The sequence below is a fragment of the Macrobrachium nipponense genome, chromosome 2 (assembly GCF_015104395.2).
Source record: "Macrobrachium nipponense isolate FS-2020 chromosome 2, ASM1510439v2, whole genome shotgun sequence".
Classification (NCBI taxonomy): Eukaryota; Metazoa; Arthropoda; class Malacostraca; order Decapoda; family Palaemonidae; genus Macrobrachium; species Macrobrachium nipponense.
The window spans coordinates 137,838,429-137,843,428 of record NC_087201.1 but is presented as its reverse complement, the minus strand read 5'-3'; the positions used below and the strand labels follow the sequence as shown (position 1 = coordinate 137,843,428).

At 35.7% G+C, this 5,000-nt stretch overlaps 1 protein-coding gene across 3 annotated transcripts in view; it reads left to right on the top strand.

Moving 5' to 3' along the window:
• Positions 1 to 5,000, top strand: part of LOC135221028 (regulator of G-protein signaling 7-binding protein-like) — a 1,347,771-nt gene that overhangs the window by 50,739 nt on the left and 1,292,032 nt on the right. For 2 of the 3 annotated variants that reach the window (XM_064258753.1, XM_064258751.1), the window contains exon 1: positions 3,211 to 3,873. The exons of the other annotated variant lie outside the window; for it this stretch is intronic. The gene's annotated coding sequence lies outside the window, so the exon portion shown is untranslated. Of the gene's footprint in view, positions 1 to 3,210; positions 3,874 to 5,000 lie in introns of those variants that run through there. 3 annotated transcript variants of the gene reach the window in all.

Genomic DNA, 5,000 nt, shown 5'->3' with positions numbered 1-5,000 from the left:
AAAAAATGTAGCGTACATAAAAAGACATAGCACACTTGTCTTGAAACCTCTTGGCCTTGTAGCGAGAATGTTATAAAATGTATTAGGGAAAGAGATGATAATTCAGAAGTCGTTTGAGAAGAGGAAGACCGATAAAATGCTGGTTTGATGGGGGTGATAAAATGAAATGGCGTTATTAAAGTGAATAAAATTCAAGGGGTAATGGCGTAATAAGCGTCGTGGTAGTCACCTTACTACTCTTGCGAGCTCTGTAAAGGTGTAGGAAACTGCTGTAATGCCATCGAAGCTGTTTGTTCAGGGCTTCATCCTAAATTCGCCATTTTGGGTCTTGAAGAACAACCTTGGGTTTTTCTCAGAGGTAGATTAGTAAAGGTTTTGAAGACTGAAAATGTTTACCTATGTAGCTTTATAATACAATACCTTCTAATTTGTGATAAATGTTTTTCCAAAGTTTCCAACAAAAGGCTTTTTTTATTCACACTGGTCGTTGGGTTAAATAATTCTGAAATATTGCCCCAAAACCCTCTTGGCAGTTAATTAGGTGGTCACTCAATGAATCTCGAAATATGAAGCTTTGTTAAAAATCCAATTATCAGACCCGAACGATCATGAGTGACTTTTGACGGTTAAATAAAATGTAGTTAAAGTATCTAAAGAAGTATTTTTTTCAATATATTTTGCAATTTTCAGTCAATTATCGCCAAGTATTGACATGGCATACCCAGCAATGGGATTGCTTTACACTTATCCCTTATTAAAAAATTTATTGATTATATGTAAAATCAGAATTGTTGCATATGACGGTTGGAAGGAAATTTAAAACGACATATTAAAGGGGATGTTTCCTCGTCTTATTTTATGCATAGCCTTGAGTATTTTTTCCTTGTTATTTCCATTCAACTTTACTTTCGATGTCTCAGTCTGTGGTAAAGTTTCCACGATGCATCGTTTAAGACCAAGGTAACCTACTGATAAAATTCCACGTTTTGATAGTTGTATGTATTAGATATTTAAATTTAAGTATACAGAATTTTTATTCTAGTATTTAAATTTAAAAGAGTTGTTATTCCTGAAATTTAAATTTATCCTGCCCTTTCTAGTTCTTGCTGTCCTCCATACTCCCAACGCTCCTGAATTGTGCAAACTTTTCTTCACCCAATCGTCCTCCATTCTGTTTGGGTAATTATTTCTAGTTCCTCGTTGGACAAGCGGTTTTCGCGCTCGGCTACCATTACGGTGGTCCGAAATTCGATTCTCGGTTCGGCCAAAGTTGAATCGGAGAAATTTATTTCTGGTGATAGAAATTCATTTCTCGATACAATGTGATTTGAACCTCAAAATAAGCTGTAGGTCCCGTTGCTAGATGACTGGTTCATTGCCACGTAAAAATGTCTAGCTAATCCTTCTGGCCAGCCTTAGGAGAGCTCTTAATCAGCTCAGGGTAAAACTAAGATATACTTAACTTAAGGTATTTATTTCTAAATGTTCGCGCTTTTTTGTGTTTATTACATGTCATTCGATAGAGGAAGACGTGATATTTCATTATAATTTTATACGAATTATGTATGGAGGTACTATAATGTGCGTCGCTTAATCGAGTGTTAGTAATTGATCATTCATAATATGCAAATGAGATGCTACATCATCAAGCTTGTCAGAAACCCTTTCTAAAATAAAACTTTGATTCACAAATTCACCGTTACAGCTCTGTTGCTCATCATGACCAGCTTGTGTGTTGTGACGAAAGTTCCAAGACATTGTTTAGTGTATGCCACGCCAAACCCGTATGTCCGCGACTGAACCGCGTGTACATGAACGAATACCCAGATGCCCAGAGGTACATAGAGAAACCCACCCGAAACGTGGCGATCTTCGAGGCTTGCCCTTAAGCAAGCGAAGATTGCGCGATTGTGTAACGAATGACGGCTGATGAATCACTTCAGCCTAAACTACACTGACGTCTCTTGAGAGTTTTAATAATAATAATAAAAAAAAGTTTGTAATTTGTTTAGAATACTGCCAAGACGTCATCATTTTTTCATTTTGTCGTGTTTACTGTATACGTTAATAGGTTTCAAAGATGCTAAGCCATGCAACAAGTGATGAATATGTTAATTGTGTAGCTCAGACTCCTGTGTTACTGTACATATACATTTCCTCACGTGCAATAGCGATATTGAATGCTTTATATTACACGGATATAGATCATGTTGCCATTGCTTTGTATTAAACTACCTCGGGGGACAATAATTCTTAGTGAAAAGCGAATAATCATTATTTGTTTAAAGCATAATTATACTCAGGCTTCGTGCACACACACATACGTATATATGTGATACATATACCATTCATTTACCGGGAAATTTTCACATTTTTTCTGCTTGTTAATAAAAAAAGATATGTTAGCCATTATGGATAGCAAGTAATCAATGAAGGCAAATACAGTATTTTTCTGGCTGTAGAATAAACGTTTATCTTTCTGTATGTCTGCTCAGCTTAAAGAAAAGTAAGAGAGAGATGATAATGCAGCCTCTACCAAAGTGTCTTAATTAAATCACACACAATTCGAGCCAGTATAGCGAGGCTAACAGATTCTTCTCATTCCATTTTTCATATTTTCGCCTTGCCAAATAAATAAAACAACCTTATTTATACAATCGTGTTGGGAGTTACGCAGCGTTCATTCATTATTTTCAGACACGACTTCAAGAACAACTGTCATATATCGTGCACTCTTACACACACACACACACACACACACACACACACACACACACACACACATATAATATATATAGATAGATAGATAAGCGCGCACGGGCGCGCGTCTCCGAGATTTTGATCATGTTGTCAGAGAGCGTGTCGTTAAGGATATTCCCGGAAAAAGTATCAAGAACTGGTCGTGTCTAATATGCTTATGATGGTGAATTCTTTAGACGCGGTGAAGAGGAGGTGGGATCGAATGCCAGAGAATGGAAGAAGAGATCTGGCTGGGATTATGAGAAGAGAGAGAGAGAGAGAGAGAGAGAGAGAGAGAGAGAGAGAGAGAGAGGAGAGAGAAGAGGAGAGAGAGAGAGGAGAGAGAGAGGGGTGGGGGTGGAGTTCCGAGGACGACGGAGGAGGAGGGGGAGGAGGAAGGGTGGCCCGTGATAAGGGAGCGAGAGGGGACTCATCGTAAGGCCTGAGAGCCAGTGTGAGCGTGCTCGCCGTTGTGCAAAGGTAGGGTTGCACGTGTTCATCTCCTGCGGGAAGTTGTATAAAGCCATCAACTTGTGCAGCACCTGCGTCTCGTTCATTTTAAGTCTTGTAAATAATATTCGCTTGCTGATGGCCTTGGGCGGATAAATTAGTTCAGAATCAGTTTTATCCCAGAATTCATTAATATTTTTGCTTTTTGTTGAATTCATTTCTTCAGCATCATTGCCATAACTTTTTTTTAAATACTTGTTCTTATCTAATATTAAAATCCAAATGTAGAAGTTTCTTAATATCTTTATAGGGGAAAAATTGTAAGGGGAGTAATATTTTTATTTCCAGTTTCATAAAGCCTTTATTTAAGCGAATAAAAGTATCTTTGGGCTCAAAAGCAGCGGAAAATATATGTGAAACGAAAACGTTAAATTTAGAAAATTAGGTAAAGGAGAAAATAAATTTAGGGGTCAAGTGCGAAAAAGAAAAACTCCTTTGTTTTTGGTCAGTGTGAAATTGAAAGTGGCAAAAGCATAAATAGTAATAATAATAATCACAATAATTGCATTGAAAAAGACATAACAAACAGTTTGAACAAAGTAGGATTTACACGAGAATTCTTTTGGCAACGTATCAAGACTTTCTGAAGAGGCATCGATTTTTTTGAAGCTTCAGTAATTAAAGGTACGTCAGTTTTTTTTCCCTCGCCATTTTGTTTTTTTTTACATATGTACGTTTACTAGAAATTTAAAATAATCCATTTTGCACAGTAGAACATAATTTTCTTTAATTTGTTTCCTCTGTTGTAATTTTTTCGACTTCATCTGAGACTTCTATGTAAAAGAAATATGACGTAGGTAAGTTTATAGGATAGTAAAAAATGTAAAAATTATAGATGAAGAAAAAAGTTTAATAAATACTTGGGTTATATCTAGATGTATAAATTAAATTACATTCCTGAATTTATTTTTTTGAAATTATTTCTTTTTTGTCGAAATTGTTTTTAGTTGATAAGACACCAATACAAAAACCAGAAATCTTTATATCCTAAATATACTAAACCAAACGAGAATCATACAAGCGCCTGTACACGCGCTCACACTCACATATACATAGTATATATGTATATATGTGTATATATGTATATATATATATATATATATATTATATATATATATATATATATATATATATATATACGCTTTGCCTGTGTGCAATGGCTTATTGGTAGCCCATCAATTAGAATCTGCGGGGTCACATCCGTTACTGGAGAAGCAGCGGCAGCAGAGAGCAATCTGTACATATCTCTCTCTGCTAACACGTGTAGTATAAAGTGCATATATTAAAACAAATTCATATAATGGCATTTGCAATGAATTCCCACTCGTGGTATGCTCAGATACATTACAGGATTAACTTCTAACGAGAAACTATGTAAAGATGAGCATTTTCCTAATATAGTAGTAATAATATGGAAATCAACCTTTTTACCATTAGAGTATCTTTCGTTCCATAAGCGCGTCCTACTATTTGATATTTTTGTGCCCGACATTTAAGCTATTAAATAAGCTTTAAAGTATGACAGATTTGTTACAACTACCTGATTATAATGATAATGATATTTTGAGTATTTTACCCTGAAACTCTCTCCCTTGCTACCTTTAATATCTGACGAGTGGGTTTTTGATTCAGAATGTCTTAACCGAGTCGTTACCCAGAAACGTAATGGTAGTTGTAACGTTGCCATATTACTATTATCATGGTTATTGTTGTATAAACTTTTTTCGCCTTTGATCCCTGCAAGGTGCAGT